The sequence below is a fragment of the Cupressus sempervirens genome, chromosome 3 (genome assembly GCF_028749045.1).
Source record: "Cupressus sempervirens isolate cs-2001-9-10 chromosome 3, ASM2874904v1, whole genome shotgun sequence".
Lineage (NCBI taxonomy): Eukaryota > Viridiplantae > Streptophyta > Pinopsida > Cupressales > Cupressaceae > Cupressus > Cupressus sempervirens.
This window is the reverse complement of record NC_143120.1, coordinates 391,624,424-391,638,915: the sequence shown is the minus strand read 5'-3', so window position 1 is coordinate 391,638,915 and position 14,492 is coordinate 391,624,424.

Below are 14,492 nucleotides of genomic sequence, written 5' to 3'. Positions count from 1 at the left end.
TTTTCCATCAATGCCAAAGAGGGCGATTGTTGGAAATGATTGAAAAGATCATGAATGAAGGATAATGGAACTAGTAAAGAATTTTTTCAATCATTGTTTTCTCATTGATGTCAAACTTGCTACTTGCAGGAATGACAATTGTTTTAGTGATCCAAGTACTATTAATTGGAATTGATTGACAAGGAGGTGGCAATAAATAAGATGTAACTAGAGTACCTAGAGAAAAGGTTGAAGTTATGATGATGTAATGAAGTATAAGGATCAGTTAAGCCATTGATGAAATAGTGTATTGATGACACGGAGTACATCAAAGATGTAAGGATTAACTAAGAAAGAACCGAGCAAGCTAGTCAAAACTAAATAGATTCACAATTGAAGTTGAGCAAGTTCAACTTTAGTATAAGCTAAGTGAATACTCAGATGCCAAGTAACACAAAATCCTTTAGGTGCCGAGTAGCAGAAAAAGATAATGGGTATCGATTAATTTTTCAAGTGCCGAGAAAATTCAAAATGCTTCAGGTGTCGAGCGTTAGTAAATGACATTAAGAAGCTGAGTAACACAGAAGATTTTGAGCATCAGTAAACCAATAATGCCAAGTTGTTGCATTATTTGTTAAGACAAGATTCACCATATCAGCAGTGATAAGGTTGTTACATCAAATTTTGTAAAGTAGTTGGAAGTTATGAATGATGAGTAGATGTCATAGAATTCTTTGTAATCCATGTAAGTCAATCCAAGGTGAATGCAAATGGATTCATCATGAAGTTTCCAGAAGAAATAATTTGGAGGGAAAATAATATTGTTTTCTCAAGAGAAAATTAAGATTTGAGTGAGAAATTGAGTACAAAACTTCTTTATAAGGAGTTATAGGTCAGAGATCAAATGTGCATGCAAGAGAGGGAGTCGATCATAAGTGTGATCATGCAAAGAAGCCAAGAGGAGTAAGAATAGAGCATCAAGACTCTGAGTTGATCAAGTGACCAGAGAGATTGCATTGGCATAACAAGTGGAAGAACTCAAGGAGACAGATCTTGAAGGGTGAACAAACTATCTGCACTGCAAAAGAAAGAAGCCAAGCAAAGAAGAGAACTAAAGAGTGATCTAAAATCTGCACATTTAGGGTTGTAAATCTATATCAGGTCAAAACCCTTCTAATACTTTCTTACCATTGTATTAGATATTGAAACCCTACATTGCTAGGTTAGTTTAACAGCTAGGTGGATAAGCCTTAAGAAAAGAATAGAAGATCCCCAGGAGAAGGACAAAGAGATCCTCAGGAGAAGGATAAGAGATCCTTAGAGAGGGATGAAATATTCTTTTGAGAAGGTGATTGAAAATCCCATGGACTTGGGTGAGGCTAACAGCTCTATGTAAATCCTTTAACAGGGTGGCATTCCAAGTTGAATGTTCTTAAATCCTTTAACAAGGTCACATTTAACAATGTATTGTAGCCTTTAACAGGGCAGGCCTTTAATAGGGCAGAGCATCAGAAGTGGTTGAAATCAATTGCGCAGTTATTTTGTGGGTATCATCCCCACTCCAGTTTTACCTTCTTATTCTTGGAGGGTTTTTGGGTTATCAAATCCTTAGTGTTATGGTATGATGCATGTTTACTTTTCATGGTTGTTTAATGTTCAATTACATACATGATAATTTCAGTTATGTTCCATTACGGATTTGTAGAAAAAAATTTATTGGACATCATTGGACCTTGGATAATTGATTCACACCCCCCCTCGCTCTCAGTTATTCTAAATAATTGTAACATTTTCTTCCTTTTTCTCTGGAAGATTTGAAGTTAGTTTTTTTTGCTTTTATGTTTTAGAATAAGCGTCGATCTTCTATTTATAGAGATCAAACTAGTAGTGTTAAGAAGTTAGAAGAAATTTTATATGACAATAAACTATTGACTCTTGCAATGAGTTATTTTTATAGTTTCATGTATTGTTCTCATGTAATGAATTTCTAGAACATAATGAAATAGCTACTGGTTTACATTATGTGTTAGTAGATTAGTAGAAGCCAACCAAGGGGGCCGACTTAGGAGGTGGATTAGATGGAGTAGTATAGATTTTTTTTCAAGCATCTTTAGTATTGCAAGTAGAAGTTATAAGTTCCTTCCTGTAGCATCATACTTTGTGAGTGTTCCTACAACATCTATGAGAATAGTTATAGTAGATGAACTAAGTTGGAATATATCTTAGTATTTAATTAAATTTCTAGTATTCATTTTAGTAAAGAGTTAAGTGCATTATTTTCTTGTAGCACTAGCGTAGGTTCTTTCCTTGCATTTTACTTTCCTACAACATAAGAATAATGACCCATTAAGAAACCTAGTGTACATACTGTACTGACCATTTCAATTATATGTACCTAGGTTGACAAAATTAAATGCACCTCATGGTGGGGAAAAATAGTCCTTCAATTGAATACACTATTCCTAAGTATAGCCTTTGGCATGATTATTGTACACCTATTATGAGGCGGACCAAGGTGTCACCCTATTAAAGGATTTAATCACCCTATTATGAGTGGCCTTGTTAGAGGTCTTTAGACACTTCAATCTAGAAATGCCACCTTGTTAGATGATTTGACAAACAACTCTTAGGCTAGCTCTGTGAAGAGATTTAATACATTACTACAATTATTAGAGAGTAACAATGATATGACCTAATTTTTGATGCAACTATATTGCTGATTTTAGATCTTTTCTCTAGCTTGAATGTTTGATCCTCTTTAATTAGATAAAACTTTGTAGCTTGGTTAACTCAAGATACTCTATTATCCTTCTAGTTCACTTCCTTGGATTATCTTTTCAATCCCATTCTTCTCTCTTTCAATCAAACAACTTGACCTTATATCTTTTGCATAGTCAAGTTGGCTTGAATACACTTGCAAATATTCAATATCCATCCCTTAAGTTAGATAGACTTAAAAAATAAATTCTTAAAACTAAATATGTTAATTAAAGGAAATCCTTTGTTAGCTGACCCAACTCGGTCAATACTAACTCAAAAAGACTTTCTTCAGACTTTCTTTGTTACCCACATGAACTCAGTTAACACTTCATCCTAAACTGAATTCTTTTGGTTACCAAGTGAGATCTATTAACACTAATTCCATGCCAACTTCTCTTTGGTGCCCAAGTGAACTTGGTAGACACTGTCTTCCTACACACGTTCTTCGGTACCCGAGTGAAGCTTGGCACATATTGTCTTTGAATTTGGTTTCCTTTGGAATGCTTGGTACACACTAGAAACTATCTTCATTTCTTGAGTGAGCTTGATAGACACTAACTAGTAAAGACTTGATATTTTGTGTAACATCAAAGACAATATACAATTGAACAATTATTTTCAAGAATCTCCCTCTTTGACATTGATGGCAACACAACATATCATGATACAATAAAAATTTTGGAGAAAAATAAAAGTAAGGATAGTATACTTATTTTCATTCTAACTCGCATCCATGATAACTCCCTCTATTAGTGTGAACCCCCTCTGACATCAATCTCTCCCTCTAGAATGTTTTTCTGATTAATCGGACTACAATGATTGCAATATCAAACTCTCCCTTATTGATATCAACTCAAGTTCATTCTCCCTCTTTGACATCTCTGGTATACATAATAATATCTCTAATATATGATAGTAAAATCTTCCCCTTTCAGACATAGAATTTCTCTGATGTATGAAAAAATCTCCCTCTTTGACATCTTATGCCAAAGATAGCATTCAGTGAACTTCCATGTACCTGATGTAATGATTCATATGAAATCTACCCTTTACAATACTGGATCAAATTGACTAATCTTCAATATGCTTAGTTGATGCATCACTAAAATTTGATTAGTGAGCTTCAGATAGGGGAATTACCCCAAACTTACCTCTTAGACATATGGATGCATCCTTAGGTAATGGTTTGGCGAATATGTCTGCAATTTGTTCTTTTGTATTTGCATATTCCAATCTTACTTCCTTATCTTGTACCAATTCTCTTAAGAAATGATATTTAATTGCAATGTGTTTGGTTTTGGCATGCATTGCAAGATTCTTAGAAATATTAATTGCACTAGTATTATCATAGAAAATAACAATTGGATCTTTGATCTCTTCCTTCATACTTGTCAATAGTTGTTTGAACAAAATAATATTTGAAAAATTGACTACTATAGCAACATATTCTACTTTTTTTGTTGACTGAGAGATACAATTTTGCTTCTTGCTTATCCAAGATACTAGCCTCTTTCCAAGAAAGAATGCTCCACCACTAGTGCTCTTTCTATCATCAGTGCTTCCTACCCAATCAATATCAATGAATGCTTTTAATTCAAAGTTGCCTCCTTTCTTATACCACAAACCATAGTCTTCATTACCCTTTAGATACCTCATGATTATTTTGATTGCCATCATATGATTTTCTTATAGATTAATAGAGAATCTTTCCACCATTCCAAATTCTAATGCTATATCAAGTATTGTATGCACCACATACTGAAGTTTTTCAATCATTGATATATATGTACTATGATATACTTCTTTTGCATCATCATCTTTGGAAAGCTTATGTCTAGTAGAAATAGGTGTTCCAGTTGGTCTACAATATTCCATTCCAAACTTCTTCAGTATCTCCTTGATGTATTTTGATTAAGTAATATAGATACCATCATTCTTCTATTGAATCTGTAAGCCAACAAAGAATTTGATCTCTCCAAACATTGAGATCTCTAATTTCTTACTCATTTCTTCAGAAAAATATTTTCACAAATCATCATTTCCAATAAACAATGTATCATCAACAAAGATTTTTGCCAACACAATCTTCTTATTTGGTCCTTCCTTGATGTATAGGTTGTTGTTATCATTAGTTCTTTGAAAACCAATCTTTATGAGATACTTGTGTAATCTCTCATACGAGACTCTGGAGGCTTGTTTGAGACCATACAAAGCTTTGTGTGGTCTGCAAACCATGTCCCTTTTGCTAGGATCAATGAAACCTTTTAGTTTCTCTAGGTAGAGTTCCTCTTCTAAGATTCCATTTAGGAATGTTGATTTCACATCCATGTGATACACTTTGAATCCTTTGTGTGTTGGATATGCAAGGAGTGTTCTAACACCTTCAAGTCTAGCAACATGAGAAAAAGTTTCTCCATAGTCAATACCTTCCTCTTGAGCATAGTCCTTGCAAACTAGCCTTCCCTTTTTTTCTTGAAACTTCTCCATTCTCATTCAATTTATTTATGAATTCCAATTTTGTGTAACTTACATTTTTAACCTTGGGTCTAGGAACAAGAGTCCAATTCTTATTCCTTTCAATATAATTGATTTCTTCATTCATAGCTTCAATCCAAAATTCATTCTCTAATGCATCATTTAAAGATCTAGGTTCAAATTCAGTAAGAAAATATGTACCTTTTAATTTGTTCCTTGTCATTGTGTCAACTAACTAATCTCCAATGATTTTATTGGGTGCATGATGCCTTTAGACATGTCCAAAAAGTTTGGACTCCTTCTTTCTAAACCCACTATATTCACCATGATCTCCTATTTCATGCTTGGATCCCATCGTTTGTGACCTGGGTCCATCAGACTATGACTCAATTTTCTCTTGTTGAAACTCAGGACCTTGTGATGACTCATGTCCTTCTAATTAATTGGGTTGCACTTGCTCTGACTCAAGTTGATTTGGATATTTTGGGGACTTGAGTGGTGAAGGATGATAATTTCCACTTGCTTGAATATAAGGAACAATATTTGGCTCACAGTAAAAAAAGTTTTTGTAGTCTTCAGGTTCCTTAATGCTTTGTTCTTTTCTCTTTTCTAGAAACTCATCAATCTTCACATTTGCACTTTCTATAACTTTATGGGTAGATAGATTTAGACATCTATACGATTTTATCTTATTGGAATATCCCAAATATATGCATTCATCACTTTTGACATCAAATCCTCCTTTTCTATACTCCTTCAAGATATAACCTTTACTATGAAATACTTTGAAGTAACACACATTAGGTTTATAGCCATACCAAAATTCAAAAGGTGTTTGATTTGAATCCTTCATCAACTAAACTTAGTTCAAGGTATGGATTACAGTGTTGATTGCTTCCTTCCAGTATTTGATAGAAAAATTCACATGACATAACCTCTTATGCCATAACCATCTTTCTTCTACTTAAGCAATGAAACATGAATTTCCATTAAGATCTAGGTAGAATAGATTACCTTTTTTTTCTTGTCAGTCCCAACCTGATTACTTTTTCCATCTAGCAGATTGGCCTTTCTATTCATGAATTCTACCTTGAATCCAATGTTATTCAATTGAGTCACACTAAGTATATTATGCTTTAGTCCTTCAACCCAATAAGCATTAGCACATTCAATATCATTGGTTTGTGCAATACAACCTTTACCTTTCACATAACATGGTTCATCATTGCCAAATCTAACACTTCCACCATAATAGCGTACTAAATTCTCAAATTTAGATTTATCACTAGTCATATGGTGAGAACAACCACTATCACTAATCCATGTATCATTCTTACTAATATGTGAGATAAGTGTCATTTTATCATTCTTATCATCTGACTCATCCTTAACAACAATGTAGACCATTTCATCTTCTTCTTCACTACTTTTAGAATCTTTAGCAATGTAACAACATTTCTTACCTTTTTCTTTTTAGTCCTTGTATCTTTTGAAGTCCTTCTTACCCTAGTACTTTTCATTCTTATTTTCCTTCTCTATTTGGACACCTTGCAGCAATGTGACCAACCTCTTCGCAATAAAAGAAGATCAAAGGAATTTTTCCTTCATACTTCCCTTTGCCCTTGGGAAATCTTCTTGTAAGTAATGCTTCAATGACTTCATGATCTTTATCAAAATCATCTTCATCCTCATTGTCAGATTGCCTTTTAGATTTTTCATCTTTCTTCTTAAGTGATAGCTTAGCTAGAAATGCAAAGTCAAGGTTGCTAGTGTTAGGAACATAATTTTCATAGTTATCTAGCTCAAATATTGTCAATCTTCCCACTATTGTATCCAATTTTATATCATTCTTGGGATTGTATCTCATCTCTTGAATTGCTGACACTCTAATTGCATATATAGGAAGAAGTTTTCAAAGAACTTTGCTTACCACTATATCATCTTCTATATTTCCTCTTGAAGCTTTGATTGTACACACATTGGCTTTTGTTCTTTCACTATATTTTGTAATATTCTCATATTATTTCATCTTCATTTGATCAAATTGACCTCTGAGACTTTCTTCCTTGGCTCTTCTTACATTATCATCTCCTCCATAGATGTCCTTTACCTTGATCCACATCTCATGAGTAGTACCACAATCTTTGACTTCATCAAATTCAACATAGATGAGAGTTGAGGCAATATCAATAAGCATAATCTTATGATTCTTCTTTTATGTAATTTCTTCAATAGTCATAGTTCTAGTAGGTGCCATGGTACAGTGAGAAAAAAAATAATAGGGCCAAAGGCACACCCAACTATCCAATCCACCCTACAAGAGTTAACATAGTAGAAAACACAACACAAGAGCAATACCAAGGAGAGAGAGAACAAGATGTTTATATATTCATCAAATAATAAACATACATGGCCAACTGTAAGGCCTTCTCAGTTATGACCAATTACAAAAATACAACTTTTAGATTCACAATCTGACTTCAAGTTCACAATTCCAGAAACATATCACTTTCTTCCAATCCTCCCTATTCAACCAATCTACTTAAAACTCAATCCTAGACTTCCTTAAATACTTGTGTAGCTACAAGTTGACCCATCACAAAATTAAATCTTACATTAAATGCATGCATAACCACAAGTTGGCTTACATTAGATATTAACTACCTATATTGAAATTAAATATGTGCAAGGTCGGCCCAAACTAGAACTAGATGCAAATAACTTAGCAAATGAAGGCTCCAAAAAATATTGGCACTTGGCATCCAAATGAATCCTTGATAACCACATAATTTCAACAACCAAAGGATCACTCAGCAATTGAAGACCACTCGGCAATCACATGAACTCGACAACCAAAGGATCACTTAGCAACCAAAGACCACTCGACTACCAAAGGATCACTCGACAACCAAAGATCACTCAACAAAAACTATGAACTTGACATCCACCAAATATTTGGCATCCACTGGGAACTCAACACCAACAAAAAATTGGTGCTCGACAATAATTGAAACTCAGTAGCAACTGATAGAAGAAAAAAAAAAGTGCAAGATTATAAGGAAACTGAGGATGCTCCTACATTAGACAACCAAGGTTGGAAGAAATGATTCTCCTAAATCATATAAGTATCACAACCTAAGCTAAATCCAACTTAGATTTAAAAATCCATGAAGAATCTTCAATAGGTCTATTCTTCCACTTCAAATATTCATACTAATATTTTCCTCTTGTGCTCTTGCCAACTCTCTAATCCAATATCTATTCAACTTCTTTAATCTATTTCTTACGATAATCTTCCGATACAAAAACTTCATCATCTGACTCATGGTACTTATATAAATTAGAAACATTGAATATATGAGATATATCCATGTCCTTAGGCAACTCAACATCATAAGTGCTACCACTATCACACTTCTTTAAGATCTTACAAGGTCCAAACTTCTTTATCTTCAACTTACTGTATGTTCCAATAGGAAATCTTCCTTTCTTCCAATGAACCATCACCTCATCACCAACTTGAAAATCATGATTTTTTCTAAACTTATTAGCATTCTTCTTATACTTCTGATTACTTTGTTCCAACCTTAACTTCACTTTCTTATGCAAAGATTCCATAAATTTAGCAAATTCTTCTCTTGCAACACTTTTATTTTCTTCACTAGCAACATTCCTCAAATTTAATACTCCTTTAGGATGCATTCTAGTAACAATCTCAAAAGGTGTCTTCCTTGTACTTCTATTCATAGAATTATTATATGCAAATTCAACTTGTGCCAATACCATCTCCCAATTACTTGGCTTATTTCCAACTAAACATCTCAGCAAATTAACCAATCTTCTATTCACAACCTCTGTCTCTCCATCTATCTATGGATGGAATGTAGAACTAAACATGAACTTGATAGCCACCAATTTTTTGACATCCAATGGGAACTCAACACCATTAGAAAACTAGTGCAGAAAAAAAGTGCAAGATTATAAGGAAACCCAAGATGCTCTTGTATCATGCTACATACTTGACATCTAGGTAATTTAGGCTTGAGTCTCCAATGGTTTCCAAATGCAATCTCATGAGTTCCTATCATGCCATGAAGTTATCTTTTATTAGCTTAGGAATCTCCCTTTCGTACGACATCTAGATCTTTAGCTTAGGTCCTTGAAACATTCTTTGTAAGCACCAAAAGCTATGATACCAATTGTTGGAAATATAAAAGGACTAACTGAGAGGGGAGGAGTGAAGTAGTTACCACAAAAATAAATCCCATATCCCTTAGATGCCAATACTAATCAAAACCAAGCTCCACTGAAACTCAAAATACTATTGTAACTCGGTTAGCACTAAATCACTTGACAAACACTAAGAATTACAACAACTCGATAAGCACTAAAATATTACTTCTTTAGATGTTTAATGTGATTAACCATAATTAAATTAGTTGCAGAAAAAAAAACAAATAACATGATTAGATATGGCACCAAGGTTTAACATGGAAACCCAATTTGGGAAAAACCACCAATTGCAACTAGTTACTATTTCTCACTCTTCTGAAGTGAGCCCTGTTAAAGGTTACAAAATAAACTATTAGGTGTGACCCTATTAAAAGATTTAATCACCCTATTAGGAGTGTCCTTGTTAAAATTATTTAAACACTTCAATCTAGAAATTCCACCTTGTTAGAGGATTTGGAAAATAGTTGTTAAGCTAACTCTATTAAGACATTTGATATAGTACTACAATTACAAGAGAGTAACAATGATATGATCTGATTGTTGATGCAACTCTATTGCTGATTTTAGATCTCTGTTTTGGCTTCAATACTTGATCCTCTTTGATCAGATAAAAAATTATAGCTTGGTCAACTTAGGATACTCTGTTGTCCTCCCAATTTGCTTCCTTGGTTTATCTTTTCAATCCCATTCTTCTCTCTTTCAATCCCACAACTTGACCTTATACTTATGTCTTTTGCATAGTCAAGTTAGCTTGAATACACTTACAAATATTCAAACAAATATTCAATATTCATCCCCTAAGATGGCTAGAGTTAACAAATAAATTATCAAACTAAATATGTTGATTCAAGAAAATCCTTCGTTAGTCGACTCATCTCGGTCAACACTAACTCAAAAAAGACTTTCTTTAGACTTCCTTTGTTAACCACATGAACTTAGTTAATACTGCATCCTGAATTGAATTTCTTTGGTAACCAAGTAATCTTGGTTAACATTGGTTCCATGCCAACTTCTCTTTGGTTCCTGAATGAACTTGATAGACACTTTCTTCTTACAAAATTTCTTTGGTGCCCGAGTGAAGCTTGGCACATACTGTCTCTAAACTTGGTTTACTCTGCAATGCTTACGAGACACTAGAAATTGTCTTCATCACCCGAGTGATCTTGAAAGACATTGATTGGTAAAGACTTGAAATTTTGTGTAACATCTATTGATATAAGATTTTTTTGAAATGAAGAACCTATAATGGAAAAATCATTATTTTTTCCATGATGTCAAACCTACTACTTGCTAGTGAGGCAATTACTTTTTGTTTTGAAAGCTATCATTTATTTTATTGATGAAGAGGATTTGAAAAGTGGAGATAACAATAGCACCTAGAGAAAGGTTGAGTTATTTGGTGTGTAAAAGAAGCACTAAGACCAAGTAAGACATTGATACTATAATATATTGTTTATCTACTTAAAGTCTAAAATGAAAGATTATTCAAGTTGAGACTAGAAGAAGATCAAGTATGAAAAGTGTCTACCAAGCCTTGTCAAGCAGTCAGTGCAAGTCAAGAAAAAATTAGTAAAAGTTGAATGAAAATTAAGAGGTGTTGAGAAAAGAAGAAAAATAGTCCAAGCTAAGTAATTGTTAGTATATTCCAAGAAAAGTTCAGTTGATGTCGAGCATTAGTAAACTTTAGTGTTTGCTAAGTGAAAGAACAATATAGACGTGAATGCAAGTAAATATGTTAAATTGAAGATTTGACAAAACTGACCTGACTATTTTGTTTTCTTGAATTATGTGAAGCATGTGGAAGATAACTATGATGATTTGGTGGTATAGAATTCAAGGTAAACCATTTTGAGGTGAATTCAAGGAAGATTGTAGAAGCGGTTTCTAGAGGAACCAAATTGAAAAGTGGGTATATTTATTGTATCCTACCTAACCCTAGAATGGATGATTGAGGTTTAGTGGAAAAAGATCTTAATTCTTTATTTATAGAGATAGTTGGTCAGAAGAAAAGGTTTTCATGTGCAAGAACCTAAGAAAGACAAAGAGTCTAGAGAATTACTTCATTTAGTGGCCAAATAGAAGTGACTACAATTGGCATGCAAAGAAAGAAGGTTTAAGAGCATGAATGCTTGAAGGGTGAACAAGCTATTAGAGTTGATGTGTGTGAATTCCAAGTACAATGGAGGACTAAAACAAAGATATGTAATCTAAAAGTGAGTTGTAATTTATTATTAGATCAAGCCTTACTATGACTTTCTAAACATTGCATCGGTCTAGGGTAAATCTTTTGGATTAAGGTTGACCTAATAGTCATTTGTAAATCCTTTAACTAAGTGAGACTCTAATGGAAGGGTCTAAAGTCCTCTAACAAGGCTCACCCATAATAGGGAGATTTAAATTATTTAACCAAGCCACATTTAGTAGTGTGTATTATAACCTTTAATAGGGTTGGCCTTTCATAAGGCATCACTTTAGATTAGTGAGAATTAATTGCATGTTACTAGTGGTTTTTCCCAAATTGGGTTTCCACGTAAAATCCATGTGTCAAATGTGTTATCAAATCTATTATGTTTCATGTTTACATTTATGCAAAGTTTTTTGACCTAGGACAATAACCTATAATGTTTATGTATTTTATGATTTAGTGGATACATACATAATAAGGTTTTATGGATATGGGTCTACTAAGCATTGAAAAGTTTATTTGTGCATCTGGACCTTGGATAATTGATTCACCCCACTCTTAGTTATTATAAAGAATTTCAACAACATCAAAGACAATATATAATTGAAAATGTATTTTCAACAGATTATTGAAGAATATTCTTAGATGTTGAGAGAGTTGTAATTAGATGTTTCTTCTATGGTATGTTGACATTAATTTTCTCTCATTGATGTGAACATATTATTTTATAGACAATGCATATTGTTGTGATATGTTTAGATAATTCCAGTATTAGACTAAATATATGCATATGCTATTTGTGTTGGAGTTTTTAAGACATCTATAGTTTACTCCTATCAACTTACAAAGGTTCGCATGATTATTTCGATGAGTTTTGGTCAAAATGTTTTGCTAGTGTTATATTGTTCCTGAGTGTAGAGAGGTTGAGTATTTGGTCTAGTATGAATAGGTTTTGATAAGTCAAAGTTTATTATGCTAGTATTATCATTGTGTCTATAGGTTCTATTTTTTATGATTCTAAGTATAACAAGTTATCTTTTGGTTTGACTAAGTTTAAAAATTCAATGTTTTTGATGTTCCATGTTGAAGATGATTTTGGATTTCATGTTGGAAATGTTGTGATGGTTACTAATGATATTCATGTTGCTTGTTTGTATTCTTAGATCATGTAATTATCATGATGGTGGTCCATATTATTAAAGAGATCAAAATTTCTATTTTGTTAGTGTGTGGGCATTTCTTCATTTAGGTCCTAATTGATTTGATGAAGCAATATTTTGTGATGTTGTGGTTGTCCACATTGATTAAAGATACTATAATTTCTATTTTGTTAGTCTGTGGGCATTTCTTCATTTAGGTCCTAATTGATTTTATGAAGTAATATGTTGTGATGTTGTGTGTTGCACTGGTGATGATGTAGTTGTTGGAAACTACAATTGGAATAATTGTTATGTTTTCATTGATGTCAATCCATATTGGTTAGACAATTTCTAGATAACTAGAGTATCATGTCAAGATGATTGATGAAGAGGATTTGAGAAGATGAGATATCAAGAGGACCTAGTGGAAATGTTGAGTTATGAGGAAATCACAATGGGCATTTGATCAATTGAACTATGACAAGATAATGTGTTGTTTAATCATAAAAATAAGTGTAGAAGTTAGTTGAGTTAAAGCCTAGATGAAATTATTAATGAAGGACCAAATACATAAGCTTAACCAATCTTCAAGGAAGAAGATTAAGGAACTTATAATTGAAGTTGAGCTATGCTAGTATCAACTTAGTGAACAATAGAAGCCAAGAAAATATAGTGTCGACAAAGAACTAGTAAAGACAAAGTATCAGAAAAGATGATTGAGCAAAATTTGTGTAAGCCAAACAAGATAGTTAGTGATGGCTGAGTTATCTAGTGATGATCAAGGATGAGGAATATAGTTACAACTGAGTGTCAAAATTTTCTATTTTGTGAAGGAATTAAGATTCCTGGCTAACATAATCAAATTTTTGAAATATGTAAAGAGTTTTGAAGATAAGGATTGATGAGTTGGAATACTTAATGCAAGAAAAAACATGTTGAGTGTTTCTAGGCATGGATTCAAGGAGAAGTTATGAGAATTTTCTAGGAGAGTGAGGAAATGAAATAATGGAAGGATTCAATGAGCTTGACCTAAACCTAAGATCAACGTGATTTTTTAAGAAAAAAAAGATCAAAGTTTCTTATTGTTAGTTTGTGATGATTGATCAGGGAAGTATTGTACATACTTCATAAATTCTTTTGGGCTTGGGGCATCACCCTAAAAATTAAAATTTGGGCCGACATGTAATTATTAATTATAACCCTAAAGTAATTTAATACTTGTATAAAAGGGCTTAGGGTTAGGGATTGTTTCATAAGGTGATGCAAAAATTGGCTCTTGTAGAAATATTGAGTTGTAAGGGATTATAGATTGTAATTAGGTTGTAATTACTAGATCGTAAAATATTGGACTTGCTATTTGGTGGACATAGCCGAGGGTTTGGGTGAACCATGTTAAATCTTGGTGTCTTGTGTTCTTTTCTATGTGATCTATTATTTTCTGATATGATTTATATTTGCATGTAATTGTTATTTATGTCTAAGGTTTAATCCTAACACCTATTCAAGGAGGCATGAAATTAACCAAATAGAGATTAGTAGTTGCTAATTTTTTCATTAGAGAATTTGAGCATAAGGCTGAGAAGAAGAAGTTGAGGTGAAGAGTGATTTCTTGAAGGAGCTCTAAGAAGATCATAGGTAGTGACAAAGACATGAATGGAGTTTAGTTAGTGAGTTAGTAGATGAGCTACATTGTGAACTATATTTACAAAGTGAGTTGTGTT